Raw genomic sequence first — 11885 nt, 5'->3', positions numbered from 1 at the left:
TAAGGAGACAGCCTACAATACGCCTGTCCGTCCTCTTTTAGAATACTGCTGTGCGGTGTGGGATCCTTACCAGATAGGACTGATGGAGTACATCGAAAAAGTTCAAAGAAAGGCAGGACGTTTTGTATTATCGCGAAATACGTGAGAGAGTGTCACAGAAATGATACAGGATTTGGGCTCGAAATCATTAAAAGAAAGGCGTTTTTCGTTGCGACGGAATCTTCTCTCGAAATTCTAATCTCCAACTTTCTCCTCCGAATGCGAAAATATTTTGTTGACACCGACCTACACAGGGAGGAACGATAACCACGATAAAATAAGGGAAATCAGAGCTCATACTGAAAGATATAGGTGTTCATTCTTTCCGTGCCCTATTCGAGATTGGAACGATAGTGAATTGTGCAGGTGGTTCGATGAACATTCTGCCAGACACTTAAATATGATTTGCAGAGTATCGATGTAGATGTAGATTATTGAGAGTGAGTAATAGTGTTTTAAGACAACTTATGTAGCTCAACTCCTACGAAATGCGTGATAAGACTATTTTCAGCCTAATGATCAGGAACAATAGTCCACCCACAAAGGAATTACATTAAAAGTCCGATACTTGAAAACTGCTCGTCGGTCTCGGACTTCACCAGATAGGACTGTTAGATGGAGTAAAGAAACAATATTCAACAGCAGCGCCTTTCATCACAGCTCCATATAGTAAGCGCGAAAGCGTAACAGAAATGTTCACACAATTCCATTGACAGACGCAACAAGAGATGCGATGTGCATCATTATGTGGTTTACTGTTAAAATTCCGAGGTAGTGCGTTCCGGTAAAAGTTAACCAACGTATTGCTCTCCCCTATGTGTATTTCGCGGAAAGGCCACGAAGACAACGTTATTGAGATTCGAATCGCACTGAGGCTTTCCGAGAATCATTCTTACTGCGCGCCATTCGCGACTGGAACAGGAAAAGAGTGACATGCAGAAAGTCCCCTCGCAGGCGGCGTTATGGTCTGTGGAGTTTAGATGTAGGTGTCCGAGTGACGTTTAATAAGTAATGGAGCACGTTTCTTTCGCGGCCAGCTTCGGGTGAAACAGCGCAGAATTTGCTGTGGGACATCGTGGAATATGCCTCCCTCAGTCCTTGTCAGATTCATGAAGTTCCGATAGGTGGCGGCGCTTTACTTAACAACCTAAATGGTCTCTGTAACAGAGATGGATTCCAAGCAGAGAGCTGTCATTGAATTTCTTTTGGCGGATAACCACAGCATCGCAGAATCTCATAGGCGCTTGCAGAATGTCTACGGAGACATGGCAGGGAACAAAAGCACAGTGAGCCGTTGGACGAGATGTCGCAACAAGGACGAGCAAACCTGTTCGGTCTCTCGCGTCGCACACAGCTATGACTCCTGCAATATTGGAACGTGTGGACACTCTCATTCGAGAGACTTATACACTACGTCCAACGTTGTCCTAATTTGTTGGTCCCTTCCGAATAATAGGAATTGCCCAAGTCTGCAAAATAGCTATTAGCTGAAGCAATCACCTCCTCGTTTGAATAAAATCTTTGTCCCACCAGCACTTTCTTCAAATTGGCGAACAAATAGTAGACCGAGGGAGCCAAGTCTAGATAATTGGGGCGATGTGAAACGAGTTGGAATCGTCTTTCCATTAATTTTGCAATCAGACCTGCTGAAGAGTGTGCTGGTGCATTGTCGTGATGGAAAAGGACTTTTTTGCGGTCCAGTCGCCGACGTTTTTCTTGCATCTCGGTTTTCAAACGGTCCAATAACGATGAATAATATGCACCTGTAATAGTTTCACCCTTTTCCAGAGAGTCGATGAGGATTATCCCTTGCGAATTCCAAGACAGTCGCCATAACGTTTCCGGCTGAAGGAGTGTTCAAAAATGGTTCAAATGGCTCTGAGCACTATGGGACTTAATCTATGGTCATCAGTCCCCTAGAACTTAGAACTACTTAAACCTAACTAACCTAAGGACATCACACAACACCCACTCATCACGAGGCAGAGAAAATCCCTGACCCCGCCGGGAATCGAACCCGGGAACCCGGGCGTGGGAAGCGAGAACGCTACCGCACGACCACGGGCTGCGGACCTGAAGGAGTGGTCTTCGCCGTTTTTTGTGTAGATTCTCCCTTGGTAACCCATTGTTCAGATTGTTGTTTGGTCTCAGGAGTTTGGTAATGAGTCCGTGTTTCATCCACAGTGACGAAACGACGCTTAAAGTCCTGCGGATTCTTCCTGAACAGCTGCAAACCATCCTTGTAACACTTCACACGATTCCGTTTTTAGTCAAGCGTGAGCAATCGCGGAACCCATATTGCGGATAGCTTTCTCATGTCCAAATGTTTATGCAAAATATTATGTACCCGTTCATTCGAGATGCCCACAGCACTAGCAATCTCACGCACATTAACTCTTCTGTCATCTATCAACATATCATGGATTTTATAAATGATTTCTGGGGTCGTAACCTCCACAGGGCGTCCAGAACTTTCAGCATCACTTCTGCCCATATGGCCACTCCGAAAATTTTGAAACCACTTATAAACAGTTCTAGTCGAAGGTGCAGAGTCAACGTAATGTTTATCAAGCTTCTCTTTAGTCTCATGAGGCGTTTTGCGTTTCATAAAGTAAAGTTTAATCACCACACAAAATTCTTCTTCGTCCACTTTTTGACAATCACTCGACTTCCTTGAAACTTCCTGCCGGATTAAAACTGTGTGCCGGATCGAGATTCAAACTCGGGACCTTTGCCTTTCGCGGGCAAGTGCTCTACCATCCAAGCTATCCAAGCACGACTCACGCCCCCTCCTCACAGCTTTACTTCTGCCAGTACCTCGATTCCTACCTTCCAAACTTAACAGAAGCTCTCCTGCGAACTTTGCAGAACTAGCGTGCAGAACGGGGCGTGAGTCGTGCTTGGGTAGCTCAGATGTAGAGCACTTGCCGGCGAAAGGCAAAGGTCCCGAGGTCGAGTCTCGGCCCGGCACACAGTTTTAATCTGCCAGGAAGTTTCACATCAGCGCACACTCCGCTGCAGAGTGAAAATCTCATTCTACTCGACTTCCTTGTGTCACAGAACTAGCAGTCCTGAAAGAAAGGATATTGCGGAGACATGGCTTAGCCACAGCCTGGCGGATGTTTCCAGAATGAGATTTTCACTCTGCAGCGGAGTGTGCGCTGATGTGAAACTTCCTGGCAGAAGTAAAGCTGTGAGGACGGGGCGTGAGTCGTGCTTGGGTAGATCAGATGGTAGAGCACTTGCCGCGAAAGGCAAAGGTCCCGAGTTCGAGTCTCGGTCCGACACACAGTTTTAATCTGCCAGGAGGTTTCATATCAGCGCACATTCCGCTGCAGAGTGAAAATCTCATTCTACTCTACTTCCTTGATTCACACGAATGCCAAACACAAAGAAATAGACCAATGTGGCTGAAACTACTACCTAACGTGACCTGATACGCGCCGTTGGTGCCATCTCTCGGACTTTGCACGGACTTTTCAAACTGCCCTCGTAGTGGCATTACACAGATCTTATGTTGGGAAATAGGATTTTTAGCCAAAAGAGTGGGGAATAATACGGTGTATTGGAACCCTGAATAAAACCAATCCGTTTTCAGAAAAAAAATGTGCTGCATTTCTTTTTCGAACGGCCTTCGTAGAAGTACAACCAGTTAGCGAAGTGATTCGTAGCCATATGGCGTAACAGTGAGAAAAACTTTTGGCGCACCGTTCATATCACGAACCAGTCCGCAGTAGTTATGGTAAGCATTATTACGGACGTGGGCAGCACCGTTAGTTAAACGTGTGTTTCTTCTTATTTATTTAGTCTCTGTAGCGACCCCTCGCCAGGGATTTGTGCGCAGTCTGGGCCGCAACCCCCGCCAGCGGCGCGTTTCCGGTGATTGCGGGCCGCAGTGATGTATGCCGGCCGTGGGTCCGCCTTTGTCCGGGAATGGAGCGCTGCCAGCGCGTGGATAACGCCGGGGGGACGCGGCTGAGCCGCCGCCGGCGACCGGCGCCGTTTCCGCCATTCGCCGCTCGCGCAGTTCGCCCGCGGGCCGCCAGGGGCGCCGTGGCTCTCGCAGCTCGCCGAAATGTCGGAGTGTGGCGCATTGATTCGAGAGGACTCGGAAAGCCGGGCTTACTTATTCAGCCCTGTCCCCTCTCAGCTTCCCGTCTTGGCACTTGAACTAAGTTATCTCTGCAGGCACACAGATCCTTTATGTTAAGCAGTGCAGAAACTAGCATGGCCCGTTAGCTCACTTCGTGCCCGAAATAAGTAGAATGTATGGCTACCCTCGGTATCGCCTGAGAGCTAGCAAATCTTTCTAAATATCATATTAGATTCCCGTAAGTTCCCACATGTTTCTGAGACTAGTCTACTATGTTAGATTCAGAGGATAATAGTCGTCGTCCGCTGCTCGTGGTCGTGCGTTAGCGTTCTCGCTTCTTCCGCCCGGGTTCCTGGGTTCGATTCCCGGCGCGGTCAGGCATATTCTCTGCCTCGTGATGACTGGGTGTTGTGTGATGTCCTTAGTTAGGTTTAAGTAGTTCTAAGTTCTAGGGGACTGATGACCATGGTACATCGCCATTCTGTCATGCAGTGTAGTCCCTTAGTGCTCAGAGCCATTTTTTGATAATAGTCTTCGTTGCTTCGACAGAGCTGTGGAAAAGCTCACTGTGATGTTGAACGTTACTGGAGGTTTACTAATACCATGGATTTTGATAATGAATATATGGTGAGATGTTGACCATTCCATCACGCATTTGGATTTATCTAGAATGAGATTTTCACTCTGCAGCGGAGTGTGCGCTGATACGAAACTTCCTGGCAGATTAAAACTGTGTGCCGGACCGACACTCGATCTCGGGACCTTTGCCTTTCGCAGGGGTAGAGCACTTGCCCACGAAAGGCAAAGGTCCCGAGTTCGAGTCTCGGCCCGGCACACAGTTTTAATCTGCCAGTATGTTTCATATCAGGATTTATCTAGATCATTTTCGTTTTTTCTTCTGTGTTCTTTTCCTTTCCCAACCTAACGCAGTTGGAGAGATTGGGGGGCTAACGTTCCGTCGACAGGGATCGAAGCACTTTTTCGTGTCAAAAGAATTTCTTGTATAACGATGCAGGTGAAAACGAGTACTGTATTTTAGATCTCATCAAATTGTATTACAGTGCGGTAATTCGATTTCCTTATAAAATTCTCTTGTAGGTAGATACCAACATCATTGTTTTTTTTTTTTTTGGGGGGGGGGTTGAGTTGTCGAACTTAGAATGTCTTTTCCAGCATAAAATATTCTAAAAACTGTTCCACATCGCTCATCGTTTGATTTATTTCGTCATTCGAATGTGCCTCTAAATAGCTCGAAACACTTTTAATCATGTTCCACAGTTTTTTTTTAAGTCAAGGAGTTAGGCACTGCAATATTGATTTCATTGTAAAATTAGTCGTCGTGGTCTACGTCGATGATCTTAATGATCTCCACAACTTTTCATCTGTCATAATTGGCTCTGTAGATAATAGATTTCAGCTATCAGTGGTCCTTTGGAATTTTTATTGGCAAATTTAGATTTCAGCTAGCAACTAGCCATTCTCAATGCACTATCCTTTTTTGGTCAATGCATGTAATGCCTGTTGGTCTGGCTTTGTACACGGTTCATAGAATACTCTACAGTTCATAGAATATTCTATGAACTGTGTACAAAGCGAGACCAACATGCATTACATGCATTGACCAAAAAAGGATAGTGCATTGAGAATGGCTAGTTGCTAGCCGAAATCTAGATTTGCCAATAAAATTTCCAAAGGACGACTGATAGCTGAAGTCTATTACTTACAAATCAAAATAACGGTCGCTGCGTGCGACAGCCTCTGAATGGAGGGTAACCTGATAATTGGCTCTGTACGCCAATCAGTATTGACAGCAACAAATTCAAAAAATGGTTCAAATGGCTCTGAGCACTATGGGACTCAACATCTTAGGTCATAAGTCCCCTAGAACTTAGAACTATTTAAACCTAACTAACCTAAGGACATCACACACACCCATGCCCGAGGCAGGATTCGAACCTGCGACCGTAGCAGTCCCGCGGTTCCGGACTGCAGCGCCAGAACCGCTAGACCACCGCGGCCGGCCAGCAACAAATTCATCGAGTGATATTATAGGATAATTTAATGGTATAGAAATGTTCGCGATTTCTCTGCAATTGCACATCAAAAAATAAATTACAGCACCTCTATTGATTTTGACTCGCTATTCGATTTAGTTTACTTCGTTAGATGTAACTTTAAAAAATAAAAACGAATAAAACTGGATGACATTACGACTGCAGAAATTTTATTTTCTGTCAAATGAAAATTGTATAAAATTACAGATTGTTATCACGGTATTATTCGTGTTAACAGATTATTGATGTTCAGCGTGTTTGTGTTAAATATTTTCACTGCCCTACTAGCTCACAGCTCTTTCCATCCGAGATTACGGCCGTTTAACAAGCACCACTGCATTATAAAGTGTGGAGGAGAAAGGGAGTATGGTGGGCTGTTACCGTCATCTGCTGTTGTCCTTCTGCTATTTATACAGGGTGGTCCATTGATCGTGACCGGCACAAATATCTCACGAAATAAGCATCAAACAAAAAAACAACAAACAACGAAACGTGTCTAGCTTGAAAGGGGGAAACCAGATGGCGCTATGGTTGGCCCGCTAGATGGCGCTGCCATAGGTCAAACGGATATCAACTGCGTTTTTTAAAAATAGGAACCCCCACTTTTTATTACTTATTGGTGTAGTACGTAAAGAAATATCAATGTTTTAGTTGGACTACGTGTTTCGCTTTGTGATAGATGGCGCTGTAATAGTCACAAACGTATAAGTGCGTGGTATCACGTAACATTCCGCCAGTGCAGACGGTATTTGCTTCGTGGTACATTACCCGTGTTAAAATGTACCGTTTGCCAATTGCGGAAAAGGTCGATATCGTGTTGATGTACGGCTACTGTGATCAAAATGCCCAACGGGCGTGTGCTATGTATGCTGCTCGGTATCCTGGACGACATAATTCAAGTGTCCGGACCGTTCGCCGGATAGTTACGTTATTTGAGGAAACAGGAAGTGTTCAGCCACATGTGAAACGTCAACCACGACCTGCAAGAAATGATGATGCCTAAGTAGGTGTTTTAGCTGCTGTCGCGGCTAATCCGCACATCAGTAGCAGACAAATTGCGCGAGAATCGGGAATCTCAAAAACGTCGGTGTTGAGAATGCTACATCAACATCGATTGCAGCCGTACCATATTTCTATGCACCAGGAATTGCATGGCGACGACTTTGAACGTCGTGTACAGTTGACAGATGACATACTTTTGCACACGTTCTATTTGTCGACGAAGCGTCATTCACCAACAGCGGTAACGTAAACTGGCATTATATGCACTATTGGGCAACGGCAAATCCACAATGGCAGCGACAAGTGGAACATCAGCGAGCTTGGCGGGTTAATGTATGGTGCGGCATTATGGGAGGAAGGATAATTGGCCCCCATTATATCGATGGCAATCTAAATGGTGCAATGTGTGCTGATTTCCTACGTAATGTTCTACCGATGTTACTATAAGATGTTTCACTGCAAGACAGAAAGGCGATGTGCTTCCAACATGATGGATGTCCGGCTGAAGCGGTATTGAATAGCATATTTCATGACAGGTGGACTGGTCGTCGAACACCATACCATGGTCCGCACGTTCAGCGGATCTTACGTCCCCGGATTTCTTTCTGTGTGGAAAGTTTAAGGATATTTGCTATCGTGATCCAGCGACAACGCTCGAGAACATGCGTCAGCGCATTGTCAATGCATGCGCGAACATTACGGAAGGCGAACTACTCGCTGTTGAGAGGAATGTCGTTACACGTATTGCCAAATGCACTGAGGTTGAGGGACATCATTTTGCGCATTTATTGCATTAATGTGGTATTTACTGGTAATCACGCTGTAACAGCATGCGTTCTCAGAAATGATAAGTTCAGAAAGGTACATGTATCACATTGGAACAACCGAAATAAAATGTTCAAACGTACCTACGTTCTGTATTTTAATTTAAAAAATCTACCTGTTACCATTGTTCGTCTAAAATTATGAGCCATACGTTTGTGACTTGCACATTTCTTTACGTACTACACGAATATGTAATAAAAATAAGGGTTCCTATTTTAAAAAAGACGTAGCTGATATCCGTTTGACCTATGGCAGCGCCATCTAGCGGGCCAACCATAGCGCCATCTGGTTTCCCCCTTCAAGCTAGAGAAGTTTCGTTCTTTTTAGTTTTTTCGTTTGACGCTTATTTCCTGAGATATTTGGCCCGGTCACGGTCAATGGACCACCCTGTATGCGTATCATTAGTCTCATAGATAATCTGCCTTATTCCGCCTCGCAATATTGATAGCTGTGGGATGAAACTGAGCAGGTAAAGAAATCAGTATGGGCCAGAAAAACCCGCGTATTGAATTTAGGGTATTACTTTCAATGATCGTAGGTATGTCATCTGTTATCTCCTTAATGCTGTCGGGCAGAAAATAGTTTCATATGTAGACATGGATGCAGATGTACAAAACCTGGTCCGTCATCACGCAGGTACACGACGCTAGCCTCTTCTCGATCTTTAAGAAAGATCATTTTTAATTGATTTAACTGTCGAAGTTACTTCTCAATAAGTATCTTTTTCAGTCTACATTAAATATGTTTACCGTTTTGGTTTTCTTTTACCATCTAACTCCTTTCTTCATACAGCTATTTTGATTCTATATCATTTTTCTGTACTTACCGTTACTTTCACCTCCGCTCTGAAATTTGACCCTATCGGCAAAATAAGAGAAGCTCAGTAATAAATTACGCTACGTAAAGGCAATCACATAATTTGTTATTAGGCACACACAATTCGAGAACAAATGGAGAAAGGTGTTTGCCGCAGTAACAGTCTCCCTGATTCTCCACTCGTCGGACAGCTGACTCTAGTCCGGGGACGGACGCACTGAGAATACGGCCGGAATAATGCAATCTCGCCTCAGCTGGGCTCCAGTGCTCCTCCTCTTTGAAACGATCCGTCTTGTTTCTCCTACGTCTTTACAAACACCGCCCTTATTCTCGTCGAGAGAACGAAAACACACCCACCTGGCGCATCTCCATATAGACTTTGCCCTCCAGCCCTCGCCTATTGTGACCGCCGTCCGCATAAAATAAGTGATAACACTTTATTCACGTAATAGATCATGTTTTTCTAACACTAGAATTCATCTGTTAAGAGCATTTGCACTCGAATAATACTCGAGAGTTTAATAGGACTTAGTTTTCGTCTACTCTAAGAAGTGAGAATTGAGAAGGAAAATATATATTAGTTTACACGTGGAAACTGACTATTTCTAATCAATAATTCTTCTATGGTAGGAAGGAGCTGTTATTGCGTAAACAGATGCCTCCCAGAAATGTGGGTGTGAATCCTGTGCATAAATTCAAGTGCTTTCTCTTGTCAACAGAAAACATTTTCCTTCACGAGCTGTGCTACTGTCAAATTTATTTCCTATTTCGACTTTTTAGTCATGTCAAACTACCTAAAGACATACCAAACAATATAATATAACATGTAACATTTATAAAACCACAGAATGGCAGCGTTGTCCATTTAACAAAGGAGACAACTTCTATGTAAGATTTCGCAATATGTTCAGCATCCAAATCATTCACCAACGCACATTAGGGGCATTTATAAACAGAAGCGAAATCTGTATCAAAGACGGACAGAATGATTACAGTATCGGATAACCACCCTTTTGCCGGCCGCGGTGGTCTAGCGGTTCTGGCGCTGCAGTCCGGAACCGCGGGACTGCTACGGTCGCAGGTTCGAATCCTGCCTCGGGCATGGGTGTGTGTGATGTCCTTAGGTTAGTTAGGTTTAAGTAGTTCTAAGTTCTAGGGGACTTATGACCTAAGATGTTGAGTCCCATAGTGCTCAGAGCCATTTGAGCCATTTTTGATAACCACCTTCAATGTACTGTAAGTATATACAGGACAAAAATATCACTGAGAAACCACAGCATTTCATGCACCATCATCAAACTCATTTTCTGAATAAAACCCTCTAGATCGCATATTACAATTTCTTTACTCATTAGGTCGTTTAGGCAACTGCCATCATCAGATATCTACGGTTAAGACTGCAGGAACACAAAAAGCGACAGACATTTATTATATAAATACATGCTGCAAAAGACGAAATGTTAAAAAGGTAAAAAAGTTTCGAATGTTTTTATGAGTACACTCACCAAAACACGTAGAACTTGCACAACTAGGTTCTGTGTCTATTAAAACCTATGCATCATCGGGGCGTCAGCTAACTGTTTAGCTCAAAAACTTTGTGCAAAGATGTAAGTTCTAGTCGACAGTTGACGCTAGTGTAGGGGTCTTCTCTTTCAATTTTTATTTTATTATTTATATATTCTTTCTCTATTAATACTTATAAAAAGACAGATTATAAAATTCAAACATTCAAAGTCAAATCAAACTTACTCTCGTGGTTAGTTCACATAGAAAACAACTGCCCCAACGTATAACAAAGACATTATCAAAGAATTTCTTTTGTGCTGCGTACACTTTTTTTCCTCACTGAGGTGTTATCCCACAATATTTTCCCGTAGGACGTTACTGAATAAAAATTTCATGTCTGCATCTGCAACGTTTCAGTAGATCTACAATGGTTTTACAGTTTAAGTTTTCAGATTGGTTCAGATGGCTCTGAGCACTATGGGACTTAACATCTATGGTCATCAGTCCCCTAGAACTTAGAACTACTTAAACCTAACTAACCTAAGGACATCACACAAGACCCAGTCATCACGAGTTTAAGTTTTCACAATTACGCACATACTACTACTTAAAATTGCTGTATCAGTGCTGTTAACTATTTTTGTTGGCACACTGCACTGATAGAGGGTGAAGTATTTTTCACAGTACAGAACTAGATGATCAGTAATTGTAGTCCATGTGTGAACCAAGACCGATTTTGAAAAACCAGTTAACAACTTTTACTCTGTTGATGCTTCGTCACTTAGTTTGACGATAATGCTTGCATCATCTGCATAAAAGGACTCGTTGTGCTTTCTGATTCAAATACAATGGTAGAGCCTTACCACAAAATAACAACAATAACGGGTCCGTGCTGGAACCCTGCGGAGGAGCAATTGTTATTTCTCCTCGTCAGATGATTTGACGTATATACTTGCATTACTCAAAATGTCGAATGTAATTTTATGCGTATTGCTTCTTAAACAGAAACTAAACCTGGCATGTGACGATCCACGCATTCCTTCAATATGTATTTATGGAGAGAGACTTGGATCGATACTATCAAAGACCTTCTGTAAGCCGTACAATATCCCAACTAGTAATATTTTCACTGAAAAATTGTACAATTTCCTCAATGAATGTATATAAATACTTGCCTCATTGGGGCAGCTTCTTCGAAATCCAAACTGTGATCCAATTCTTACATGTTTATTTGTCAACCCACAACTATATTACCTTCACAGAAATTTTCGAAAATTATATAAAGGGCGAAACTGGTCGCTAGTTGTCGAAGACTGTGGAATCGCCTATTTTATAGAGAGGCCTAACAGTGGCATAAGCTTAGCGGACTAATTTATTAGTCGCCCCCTTTAAAAAAGCACACCGCGCCTTGGAGGTCTACAGCAAGTGTGGAACTGGTATCATGTGGTCACGTGACCCTCAACCACTGACGTGTCATAGCAGGACGAGACCCACGAGGAAGGCAGGCCGCGGCGGGTAAGTCACATCACGTGACACGACAAAGCCAGCGG

The sequence above is a fragment of the Schistocerca nitens genome, chromosome 6, assembly GCF_023898315.1.
Source record: "Schistocerca nitens isolate TAMUIC-IGC-003100 chromosome 6, iqSchNite1.1, whole genome shotgun sequence".
Taxonomy (NCBI): domain Eukaryota; kingdom Metazoa; phylum Arthropoda; class Insecta; order Orthoptera; family Acrididae; genus Schistocerca; species Schistocerca nitens.
Note: the sequence above shows the minus strand (reverse complement) of the source record.